The following is a 14,003-nucleotide window of genomic DNA, read 5'->3' on the forward strand; positions in this document are numbered from 1 at the left end:
ACAGTGCACAGTGTGCTTTGAGGCAGCAGCCAAGAAAGCTTTAGTCCGCGTCTGTGAATACCCATGTGTGCATACCTGTGTGGATCAGCATGCTTGCATTCCAAAGGTTTCTCCATGTAATGATCTGCTAGGGAGTGTGGGGGGGCCACAGCCCCGTCCTCCAGGGTGTGAAGCGGGTATGGAGGAGATCAAAACTCCAGACATCCAGAGGCCCCCAGAACACAAGAGACCATGGAAGACCAACAGAGGGGCAGCCGCGCCACTGTTCCAGTAAGAGCTGAGGAGAGTCCCAGATGAGGGCTCGCCCAGCAGCCGCGGAGCAGAAGTCAGGGGGAGTTGCAGTGACGCGCCCGTGAGCTCCGCCGGCCCCCAGCTGTGCCTGAGTGACCGAGCCCCAGGCCGAGAGGCCGGGGGCACCCCACCTCCAAAGGGGCCCGAGCGAGCCCCAGGCCCCAGGCCCCGACAAGCGGCCGCCAAGGAGTGAGCCGGTGTGTACCCGGACGCCCACCCCCAGACACAAAGAACCACCAACACACCGACACCTGAGGGAGTCCGCCACCGGCAGGGGAAGTGGTGGTGGGTGGAGATAGGCCTCCAAACCTTGGAGGGCCTGAGGTGTCCCCAGAGAGGTGGCGTCTGATACCCAACCTGACATATAGACACAGACATACAGGCACACACAGACACAAACATCCATTCCCACCCTCATGCTCTCATATGCACTCACTCCACACTCAACCAACGTGGAGACAGACATAAAGAGACGCTGTACACACAATCACACTCCCCAAGCGTACTCTACAAACCGGGTCTAGGTACCCTTGCCCCTGGAGGGGGGAATTGCACCCAGACCCAGGTGGTGTTACCCTTTTCCCTGCGGTGGGGAGATGCAGACCACCCCGACTCCGCAGCAGCAGGGAGGCCCCACACCCCAGACCGCAGTCGGACGGCCAACATTTCGTCTTCAAGGTTGATGTGTTAGAAGCTCTTGTGGGTTGTCCCCTGTCTGCATTGGTCAGTATCTATCAAAAGTGGTCCAAAGAAGGAACAGTGGTGAACCAGTCACAGCGTCATGGGCAGCCAAGAGTGGCCTGTGTGGTGTGCTTCAACAGACGAGCTACTTTAGCTCAAGTTGCTGAAAACGTTTGTGCTGCTTCTCAGGGTGCCCGTGCTGACCTCTCTCCCCTACTGAACGTGCCAAAAATGGGCACATGAGCATCCAAACTGGACCATGGAGCAATGGAAGGAGGCGGCTTGGTCTGATTAATCATGTTGTCTTTTACATCATGTGCATGTGCGTTGCTTACCTGGAGAACACCTGACACCAGTATGCACTACAGGAAGAAGGCAGTCTGATTCTTGGGTCATGTCATTCATGGGGGTGTTACTTTGACACATACCACCTACCTAAGCATTGCTGCAGACCATGCACACCCTTGGAAACGGTATTCGCTGATGGCTGTGGCCTCTTTCAGCAGGATAATGTTCAGTGCCGAAAAGAAAAAAAATGGTTCAGGAAAAGTTTGAGGAGCACACCAACAAGTTTAAGGTGTTGACTTGGCCTCCAAATTCCCAGATCTTACTCCAATCGAGCATCTGTGGGATGTGCTGGACAAACAAGTCCGATCCATGTAGATAGATAGATAGATAGATAGATGAAACTTTATTAATCCCTCGGGTGGGTTCCTCCGGGAAATTCAGTTTCCAGTAGCAAAGCACCGATAGAAGTTGCACGTTACAGATACATTAGGGGAATGAGAGTAAGGATATAAGCATAAATACACCATATATACACATATACACATATATAGATACAGAATATACAATATGGATAAATAGGATTGCTCATTTGAGTGAGTATATTGCACAGTGATTATTGCACAGTCAAATATAAGAAAGAGACAAAAAACAAAAAACAAATATTGCAAATATTGCACCGTGTAGAAAAGCACCTACAACTCAGTTGCTCCCGCCCTCCTTTGTCCTCCTGTTTCCCCTCCCTCTCCCCTCCAGTGAGGAGTTAAACAGTCTGATGGCGTGTGGGACAAAGGAGTTTTTAAGTCTGTTGGTTTTTGACTTTGGGAGAAGCTGCCTGTCGCTGAATAGGCTCCTCTGATTGTTTACGACCGTGTGCAGAGGATGCCCGGCATTGTTCATAATGTCCATCAGTTTCTTTAAGGTCCTCTTCTCTGCCACTGTCACCAGAGTGTCCAGCTTCATGCCGACCACAGAGCTAGCCTAGCTCCCCCAGCACACCACGCCATAGAAAAGGACTCCTGCGACCACTGACTGGTAAAACATCCTCAGGAGCTTCCTGCAGATGTTGAAAGACCTCAGCCTCCTGAGGAAGTACAGTCGGCTTTGGCCTTTTTTATACAGGTTCTGCGTGTTGCATGACCAGTCCAGTTTGTTGTCCACCCACAGCCCGAGGTACTTGTATGTGTTGGCCACCTCCACCTCCTCTCCCTCTATCTGAACTGGCAGTGGACCTGCTCTGGACCTCCCAAAATCCACAACCAGTTCCTTGGTCTTTGAAGTGTTGAGTTGCAGGTGGTTTGTGTGACTCCATGTGACAAAGTTCCTCACCAGACTTCTGTACTCCTCTTCCTGGTCATCCGAGATACACCCCATGATGGCTGTGTCATCTGCAAACTTCTGAATGTGGCATAATTCAGAGTTATAGCAGAAGTCAGAGGTGTACAGGGTAAAGAGAAGTGGGGACAGCACAGTTCCCTGTGGTGCTCCTGTGCTGCTGACCACAGTGTCCGACGTGATGTCCTTCAGCCTGACGTACTGTGGCCTGTCGGTGAGGTAGTCGGAGATGTAGGTCCCACATCTCAACTTAAACAGAGTTAAATGATCTGTTGCTAACTTCTTGATGCCAGATACCACAGCACACCTTCAGGGGACTAATAGAGTCGGGTCAGCAAAAGGTGGAACAGCACAATATTGTTGTTTCACCAATTAAACCTATTTTCTTTATAAATGTTGTGATGCAAGTTGTTGAGCTTTCATTTATCAGTCACGCACATTAAACTGTTATTGCCACTTACTGTAGAGAACTGCAGTTTTACAGGCTAGATAAGAGGAAAGTGAGTTAAATTAGCAAACACAAACACCGATATCAGCGTCTGCACTCCCTGCCTTATCATTATGAATCATCAGAAAGTGGCAGTCATGTTCTGCTACAGCAGATGCTCACATTTATTTTTATTTTTTTAATTCTATCTGCCTCACAGAAAGCACGTCGAGCTGAAAGCGTTTCTCTGGTTTCGGATGTTTATTACAGTCAGAATATTTTCCTCTTCTATTGCTCTAATGAAAAGCATTCAGGTTACATTACAGAAAAGCGTTTTCCCGAGATAAGAAATGCTTCCATTTCCATTCAGTGCTTCCATTAAAATGCAGCTTGTACAACAACAGTTCCTCCTGATCAGTGAAATTGTTTGGCGGCGCCCACATTTGTTGCCAATGCCAAACCATCTGCCACAAAGCAGCACTGACTCATCAGAGCCGCCTGCGCTCTCTTTTGAGAATCCATAATTTCCACAAGGTACCTCCTTTTCTGTCTCGTAACAATGTACTGCACCTTGCCCGGTGTTTCTCTGCGGCTCTGCGGCGCTGAAACGAACTCAGACCTGAGTATGTGGGTGCAGAAGTGCAGCAGATAAAAGAGCAGTCGTGGCTCAGAAGCTCAGCTGTGAGGCAACTGTGCAAGTAATACATAACTCTGGGGGTTGGTGGGGGGGCATCCAGATTTCACGAGCAAGCACCAGGAGAAGGAGTGCTAGATGGAGACTAGACTAGATGAAGAACATGGGCTTTGGGAAAGGTTTTGCTCGAGGATCAATGTGAGTCAGTGTCAGGCAGAAGAAGAGGGAGAGGCAAAGGTAGGCATTTATGACAGGATGGGTGCGGCCCTGTTCCTGAACCTCACAGTTATTTCCAATCACACACGTCAAACCTATCCCACTCATTCAGCTTTATGCCTCATTGTCTGGTTCACTTGTTGGACTGTTCTGTCATGCCTCTGTTGCTCAGGCTTACACTGATTTGCACGTGTGAAAAAGTGTGCACACACACACTCACACACACACACATACACACACTCACACACACATATATTGTCTCTTTCGCTTTCTCTCTCTCGCTCACTCCCGACCTCGGCACCTATCAGTAGCTGATAATCTAACCAAAAAGTGGCGGCAGCATTCGCTCTGATCCTGAGTTGCTGGGCACAGGCGGCGACAGATCCAGTGTCTGGAGGATAAATTTGATGCTCCAGCCTGCTGGTGTCCATTACTCACGATCTCACTGGTGCAGCCGACACCTTACCCCGAGCTTTCACGGCTTCTCTTTTCTGTCTGTGTCCACTGCCTTTATCTGTGAATTTTCTTTGGTAGTTCTACTCCTGGTTTCAAGCTTACATCATATCTCTGTTACTTCTTCGACAATTTTGTTATGACGTTACATCTCAAATAAGGGAGTGTCTGAGAACAATCCACAATTATGAAGGGTGGTGTGTGAAATTACAGCATTGTTTTGTTTGCTCATTTTTGTTCTCCTCTCTCAGGCTATGAAACTCTGAGGGAAACCCACAGGTGTGGTAAAGGGAGGGGAGAAATCAAAAAATAATGTGGTCACATACCAGAATTAAAGCAGAAACCCCAGTTTGCCCTGAAATAGCCCGTCAGTGTGCTTCATGATGCATACATTTTCTTTATTGAATCATCTGTATCTGTGTCTGAACTTAAAGCCTCTCATAAATCTTTCAGGTATGGGTTTCCAGAGGCCTTTCCAGATAAGCACCAGTAGTTCAAAGGAGCAGAGATGTGAAGAGGCTGGGTTTATATTCAGAATGAAAAGATAAGTCTTCTTATTTCCTACTGACAGCCATTTTTAAGCAGTAAAAAGCTGTGATAGTGGCGCAGTCTGACTCACGTCACATTCTCTGAGCAAAATGTTCAAGGCTTTAATCGATCACTGTTAAACTCAATAAAGAAATCACCTAATTGAACACTTTTTGCAGACTTCATATACTCTTTTTCAACTACTCTGAACACATGTGATGCACAGTTGTAACCGCAGATGGCAGAAGCTAAACTCAACCACAGCTTGGGTGTTGTTGCTTGCAGAAGTACTAAAGATTGTTCTGGCTTGTATCTAATGATGAAAGTGATGAAAGCATTATAAACAGTACGAGCTCAGACTGCACAGTGTGGTGTGCACTGAAACCAAGATGTGGATCTGCTGAGTCTTTGAGGCAGAGTGGGAAGACTGTGTGTGTGTGTGTTTGGGAGCTAGTGGATGAGGAGGATGAGAAGAGCAAGACAAGAAGCAGTTGTTCAACTCAGTCTCCACAGACTCTCTGTGGTTTTGCTAATAGGGAAATTCAGAGGAAAATTATTTGAGTGATGGCTCCTGCAGCAAATCTATTTTTATACCTTGTTGTTACTATAAGCCTGTGTCCACAAGGAAGAAAGTGAAACTCACCATGCAAAGGCTGGTCAAAGAAAACCAAATCTAAGTGTCTGTTTTAAAGGGATTCTGGCTGACTGCTGAGACTCACCAATCAGCCCGTAGATCATTAAACAATCTGATTAAGCGAGCTTCTGTTCAAAGTATCCATGACCCAGAAGAGAAGGACAAAACAAGCTGAATGAAAGAAATGTGATCATTGTGCATGAGTTTGTGGAAATAGTTTCCCCAAACAAAAAGCTGTCTGTTTGCAGCGTTGCAACTTGCCTGATCAGTTGGAGGTTTTGCATTCACACTTTTGACAAAAAGCTAGAAAGTTTTAAGAGAGGTGTCTTAGTAGTTGTGTTAAACTGTAATAAAACTCTCGGAGTAGGGTGACACCAGCAGCCACAGACTTTAGAGCAGACAGACTGCTCATTAAACCACACACACACACACACGTTTGTATTTATGTCTTTGTGGGGACATCTCATTGACATAATGCTTTCCCTAGCTGCTTACCCTAACCCCAACCATCAAAAATGAATGCCTAACCCTGACCCCTACCCTAAACCTAACCATAACCTAATTGTAACCCTGACACCAAAACCACATTCTGAGTCTCAAAAATGCCTTCAAACTCATGGGGACCCAGGATTTTGGTCCCCACGAGGGCTGTTTGTCCCCACAAGTATAGTAAACTACCAACACACACACACACACACACACACACAGACACGCACTTAAATGTACCCAAGCACACTCTCTGAACCCTGAGTGGCATCTCTGCAATCAACTCCTATAAGCCCCATGGGTCATCTCTGTAACGTTAACACTTGTCTCTCTCTCTCTCTCTCTCTCTCTCTCTCTCTCTCTCTCTCTCACACACACACACACACACACACACACACACACACACACACACACACACATTGTGCGTGTGGTCAATGACAACAATGTCCATGTGAGTCTTCATTCACTTTCTTCCAGTTAATGCTTAATCAGCTTGTAGAAAACACACAGATGCCACAAGATTTTACTCCAACACAATTTACTTTTCCAAAGAAGAAGCAAGAGTCTGCTGACATCACTAACATAGTTTTCAATTAGTTATGGATTTTCTTAATGTAAAAGTTTGTTAATTTAGGAAAAGGGAAGAAAGCTCCAGGATCCTGTGTTGTTGGTTTAATTTCAGAATGAGTTATCTGAGTAACATTTCACACAAAATGTTGAGTTAATCTAATAATGAGGTTAGAAACATTGTTTTTGGGTCATCTCTCAAACTTCCTTAATTATCTAATATGAGAGGGCTGCATGAACACTGAAGAGATGCAAAAAATGGATCCCAACACACAAAAGCCTATTTTTCACCACTTCATTATGTGATCTGCTTGTGTGTATAAGGAAAAAGGTTAGTCTTTCATCATTAACATTTAGTTTTAGAAGTGTATTTTAAAAAAGGGGTATAAGAGGAAAGCTAAAATAAAACAGTGCAGCTCTGCTGTTTTAACCTCAGCAGGCTGTCAGGCAAACTTTGCTAGCAGTAGCACTGATGTGAAATTCTAACAGAGTTAAACTTATAGGTAGAAACTCTGGCATACACATGCTGCATATAGCCGGATCGTGTTTATCCCATGAGGATACTCTGTGGAAAGCATCCTTTTAGCCAGAGCTCAAGCACACACATGTCCAACATGAGGGCTGAGCCGTGTGATATGACTTTATTTTTCTCGTTAAACTAGATTGTGGATAATTAGTTGCAATACTAAGTAATAAAGTAAAATCTAAATTTCAGTTGTAATGTACAAGTTAAGAGGTTTTGAAAGCAGGACCGACTAAAAAAAAATCAACCAACTATACATTTTTGTATAGTTGGTTGATTTTCAGTTTTCCATTTTAAAAGAACTTAATAGGGTTTTTCATCATATTTGTAAGAAAGCTGATAGGTTTGTAGCTTGAACCTATCCGCTGGAACGTTGAAGACAATATAATTACACAGCAAAGCAAGACACGAGTAGGCAAAGTTCTTCATGTTTCTCGTGCACGGGAGAAAACCGGACAAACGCCGTTTCTTCGCTTGACTCCAGTTGCTCTTGTCCGTTCTCCCGTAACACTGCTCTTTTATTGAGGTTACATGAATATGCATAGGTTCATTAACATATGACGTCTACATACACACAAAGAGTACCTTGCCTTTGTGTGTGTGTGTGTGTGTGTGTGTGTGTGTGTGTGTGTGTGTGTGAGGTCAAGATGTGACCCTGTGAAGACTCCCCAAAGCTGGTGCCAGGAGTCCAGCGGGTCCATCTGAACAAAAGGCTCTTATACTTAAAGAGATATATACGTGTGTTTGCTATGCCATATATCAACAAAGAGAAGATACGACCTCTCCTAGGAGGTGTGTGATCTATGCCAGAACACTCTGTAGAGGAGCGAACGCACCCCCCTCTTCATGCTACACAGAGTTGTTACAGACCTCCTAGGATGAGACATTCTTTCAATCTACAAATGATTATATACTTCTAAGCATATATGAGTAAATATTTCTAAGCATAAATGACAATGAACAATACAAAACCTAACAAAAGCATAAAGCTGCCACCCAGGCAAAAGAAAAAAGAGCTATATCATGTTATAACGTGAAAAGTTTATTTTTCTAGAAATATACTTTTCACATTTGAAAATAAGTATGACAAAAAAACTTTCATATTCTTACAATATAAATATTATATTGTAATAACAAGATATTATGTTGTTCAAACGTGAAAAGTATATTGTACTAACATGATAGTATATTGTAAAAACATGAAAAGTATTTTGTTAGAACAATAAACCTTTCACTTTATATCCAGGGGTGCACATAAGTCATAGGTGTCAAACTCTGGCCCGCGGGCCAAATTTGGCCCGCAGCCTAATTACATTTGGCGTGCGAAGCCATACCAAATTACTATCAGAGCTGGCCTACTGGTATTATATAGCTAATATATATATTGTTTAGTATTAAGCTTTGCTTGTTCCATATTCAGTTTTCCAGCAAAACTTATTTGAGTCCATAAGAAAAGATTCATTCTTATATCTGGAGGAAGATTTTTTTTCCAATAAATATTAATGTTAGCCCGCGACTTTGCTCCAGTTTTGAATTTTGGCCCACTGCGTATTTGAGTTTGACACCCCTGACATAAGTGGTCCGCAGGTGCGCATGGGCTGTCAAAATAAAAGCACCAGATAAGAAGGTGCAACGCGCGTTTGCGTAAGTAGGATTTTCTGGAGGAGGACAGACATTTGTTTAGAAGATGTCGAAGAAGCAAGCTCCTTTAAGCAATTACTTTGGTGTTCCTCCACCTCCAAAGAAATGTTAGAAAGACTCTGAACCGCAAAAGAAGCGCTTATTCTCGGAAAAGTGGTTGCAGGAGGTGAGCTGGCTTCAAACAAATGATGAACGCACTGAGATGTGGTGCAGAATATGCCATGAAAATCCCACTCTAGCGGACAAAAACAGTGCCTTTTATATGTACGCAAATGCACATTGCAACTTCTTATCTGGTGCGCGTCTTTTATTTTGACACCCCAGGCGCACCTGCGGACTCCTTATGTGCACCCCTGTTTATAACGTGATATGGCTCTATTTTTCTTTTGTCTGGGTGGCAGCTTTACACTTCCATAAAGCTTGTCTTTAAAGTCTTTAAAGAAATTTAACTGCCTCCAATTATATGACTAATGGTCAAAACTCCCAAGCTGATGAAATTAACAGTTCTGTGACAGCCATTCAGGGAACCTTACTTCATATTTGCATATGAAGTAATGTTAGCTCCTTCTGTTGTATCTTTTATTTGGGTAAGCTTTAGATATGCATAGATCATAGGTACTTCAACCACATCCCAAAGGTGCTCTTTTACACTTGGACCTGGTGACTGTAAAGGCCATTTGAGTACAGGGAACTCACTGATGTGTTCAAGGAGCCCGTTTGAGATGATTTGAGCTTCGTGACACGGGATGTTATCCTGCTGGAAGCGTCAGAAGATGGGTACATTGTGGTCATAAAGGCACGGTCAGACTCAGGTAGGATGTGGTGCTGAAATGGTGCTAAGCTGGTATTACAGGCATACTAATAAAATATCTCCTACACCATTACATCGCAATCAACAGCCTGAAACACTGATACAAGACAGGATGGAGCCACGCTTCACGTTGTTTACACAAATTTCTGACCAAACCTAGCCTTGCTAGCGCTAGCCTCTGTTTCCTGTTTTTAGCTAACAAGAGTGGCCCCTGGTGTGCTCTTCTGCTGCTGAAGTCAGTCTGCTTCAAGGTCCATTGTGTTATGCATTTACAGATACTCTTCTGCACACCTTCACTGTAACAACTATTTGAGTTACTGTTGCGTGATTGGCTGATTAGATATTTCCATTAAAACCCATAAAAGTGCACATTGGGCGTAGGTATGTGCGGTGCATGTGTGTATATATTATGTAAGATTTAGAGCCCCGCCACTCTATATAAAGCATTAGACTAACAACATAACCCTCTCTACAGGTTATCTGAGGTCAGCAGTGAAAAGCCTTGCTTGTACATCCCTTATCTGAGAGGGTTGTTGAGGTAAAGAGTCATGTGAGAGGGCCTCTTATCCAGAGGCTCTCTCACATAAAAGTGGATAGTATAAGGAAGGCAAACAGTAAAACCTGATTTGTTTCTAAGTGTTGGTAGTAATATAAAGTTTTTTGTTAAAGCTAAGCAGAATGTATAGCTTTCGGCATGACTGGAAGTGCGGCTGTGACTGTCCCTGTATGACATTCAGGGTTGTTATCTCTCAAGCGTCTACTCATTTTTGTGTGACTTCCTGCCTACGCTGATATAGCTTCCTTTAAGTATTTCATTCAGGAACTTGTACCATGATTTTTATTAGCAATGCGGTCAGAGAGTAAAAATAGCTAAAGGAAGGGCTAAATCAGCAGTTCAAATACGCTGCGCATACGTTTTTCACAGCAAGCATGCTACTAAAATGTTTCCAACCTTTCATAAAAAGTTAAGGCCACCAGGTTTTTCTCCTTTTAATGATTCTTATTAAACTGCCACTTATTTAACAAGTAAAGGTGCAATGATACTGCAGCTGATTTCAGCCATCCTGCATAGAGCGGAGTGCTGGATGAGCAGAAACGACGGCCCACTGGTGGTGTTGAATGAAAGGTCAGAAGAGAGGATGACTGAAGTTAGCAGGACTCCAGAGACCGCTGAGGTTTGCATGCCAAACATTCACCCTGTCCAAGCTGTTGCATTATTGCTTTCTAGACCAGTCATTACCCCCATTTCATGCCCTGCAGCTGTGTGAAATAAAGCAACTGTTTAACTGTCAACTGTCCAAAAGTAAGAATAAGAGAAAAGTCGATATCGCTTCTCCTCAGACGTCTCCTCTGATCACTGAAAGAGGTGCAAAACTGACATTTTTGAAGCAAGAGTTCCTACAAAGTCTGGCTGCAGACGATAAATATGGTTATGTTAAGGGCAAGAATAAAAGAAATAAAGGCATTAACACACTCACAATAAATGACCAGAAGGTCAGAGCGAAAGAAACATTTGCAGAAACATTTATGTGCTGACGTCAGAGAGGACGTACAAGTACGAAGCACAGCGGGAAAAGCAATTAGACTGATCACTTTCCTACTGCCTACTCAAGTCCTTAGAACACAAGTGATTTACTGAAATGCATACAAACACACACATACACACACATACAGAAATGCATGTGTCCGCCCCGGATGGCATCCTGTATGGGTCTAACATGCTCAACATGCGCAGGGCACAGTCAGATCGTGTTGCTTTGTAGCACCGTATACAATTACAGCAGGTGTCAGAACAAACTCTGCGTATGCGGGTGCACGGCATTGCTCATGTTGTGAGGACCTAAATCTGTTTAGACAGTCACATCACAGACTGGAACTGTCTTAAGTGGACAAAAATCCACTCCACTACAATGCAGATCACTCAGTTTTTTATGTTGAAGACATGTTAGAAGATTTAGATTTAGGGTACAGTGATGGATATGCAACTGCCTGCGCATGCATGGTCAAATGAACCTGTTAAATGGGCAACAGATAAGCTATTGCATTAGCTAAATAACACTTTTCTGTAAGCTTCACTGTCACACCTACATCTGGGTGCAAAATTAAGACACAACCTTACAACGAAACGAGAACAGGAGAAATGTCGCTTTCCCTTTTCTCAGTTAGTTGGATGTTGGGACAGCTGGAGTAGGTCTCATTGGGCTTTTTTTCTTTCATTTTTGGCAAAAGAAAAGAGGCAGTTGGAGAAGGCAAAGAAGATAAAAAGGGGGACAGGAATAGAGACTAAAAGTAAAACAAGCCTGAACTTTTGGCAGGCATGCAATCGAAGGAAAGAGCTCCAAGACCTAAAAGGGTTCAAAAACAAAATTTAGTTGACATTATTTCTATCAGTAAGAAGTTTTTCCCATCCCCTGAGGGGATGAGATGTGCTTTGCTGTGCCCCAGAGCCCAGACAACTTCCTCAATACTGTGGATGTCTTTGGTAATAGCATAAAGAAAACTTCACATCTTTATTGTCCATAAATATCTTAGCTGGGCACCTCCACAAGACTCCGCTATACCTGCAGGTAGCAGATATAACTTAATACATTTAAAACTAAAACTAGAGGGATGGGAGTCCCCTTGGATAGATTGTTAAACAGCCATCATGTATGTGTGTGTTCATGCTTTCCTATGGGAAACACACACACAGTTTGAAGAATGGCATAAATTTCAATTTAAAGATCTGGCATGAGTGACACTGATACTTCCACCATTCAAGAATGCAAAACTGTCCACTCAGTTTACAGCGATTGTGTGTCATAACATTTCCAAATAGCTCATTGGCTCTTAAGTAAGAGGTCAGAGGTCATGTCAGAGGTTCTTTCATTCTTTCTCCTACCTGTATTGCCTCATCCACATGCCTTCCAGTTTTAAGACATGATTTTAACATTGACTTACGAAAGTTTGACTTAAGTTTTAATCGGTTTTGTGACCTAATTCTAAAAAAGAAAAAGTGCATTTACTCTGAGTTCTTTGTATGTCATTTATTTGAGTTACTCCTCACACAGAGACAGCTGTGATAGGCTCCAGTGCCCGGGGACTCTAAGCTGGATAAGCGGTAAAGAAACATCATGGCAGGATTTTAGGACTCAAAACATTAGAAACTATATTATAGTGAATATTGCACTTTATTTTGAAACTATAAAAATCGTTTTAAATAAAGACAAATAAATTTTGTCTTTATTTTTTTATCCAATAAGATTGTCAAGCATACAAACGCTTTCACTAAAGCCTGCCATAAAATGTTTCCAGAAGCTGGAGTCACTCTGCTATCAGTCTGCAAACAAATGGGGTCAAGGTGGCAACTGCATGCAATCTGTTTCTGATAACACAGCAATTAACTATGATAAATCATTAGAAAATCTCATATCTGGTGCTTCTCATTTAAAAGAAACTTCACATTTTTTTTAAATATTATTTTTTAATGCTCTTTTATACTTGCAAGGAGGTTGCTGCGCAATTTCTACTCCTGTGGCTGAGCCATTAGCTTGCTCAGAATATCACGCTGTGTCCAGTGTTGGATGGTGTTTCAGTCGAGCTGATTTAATGCAACTTCCCTCAGCTAACATTATCTCAGGACGGTGGTGGTGCACGGGATTTATTGAATAAAATGTTGAATTAAACAACTGTTTTTTAACTTCCACTCTGTGCTACTGCTAATTTTATATTGAGTATTTCTCCTGTACTGTTGCTATGACACATATCTAATCACACGTTTAACTTATGACAGCCAGATATAGACACGTGGTAGTAGGTGAACTTTGAGTTATGAGTTGTTTTGCCGAGCTAATGCCTTAACACTGGAACGAGTTATGTCATCTTCAAGCTGCTTTCATTTGTTCTCCTTGACATTTACATTTTTGTATGCAGATACAAACTATGTGGTCTGGAAATCCTCTGCTGTACCCACTTGTTTGATCTGTCATGCCAACCAGTCATCTGATTGCCTCTTTTATCAAATTAAGTGGGTCCCTCTGCTGAGGATGAGGACAGGAAATTGTAACACTCTCCATTAAGGAGAGCGGTTGCTATTTATGTTGCGATCACAACTCTGCCTCTGCACCCGAGGGAGAGACCATCCCCAATATCTGCACTCAATAATGGATTCAGGTTTCTATTTATACTGCCTTCACTCTCTTTCTCTCAGTGTCTCTGTCACTGTCACTTTGGCAAGACTCATAATAATTATAGCTGTTGGCCATCGTGAAAAAGCTGTTACAGAAATAGCCGAGGCCTCGGTACACTGCGCAGGCGGTTATTTTAGAGAGTGAGAGGCATATAGGTAACTTTAACTATCAAGCTGCAGGGTACCGTCAGATTTTATAACTCGAGAACTGGGTTACAGAGACTGAAAGGAAAACACGGAATAATACTCTTTGAAGACTTTTTATACTTCGTAAGTTTTATTGGGCCACACTAAAATCAACTTTCAGCAATTGAAAGATTATT

This window comes from Mchenga conophoros, linkage group LG12 (assembly GCF_057382185.1).
Source record: "Mchenga conophoros isolate Kocher_MC1m ecotype Shallow Benthic linkage group LG12, M_conophoros_male_GT1.1, whole genome shotgun sequence".
Taxonomy (NCBI): Eukaryota; Metazoa; Chordata; class Actinopteri; order Cichliformes; family Cichlidae; genus Mchenga; species Mchenga conophoros.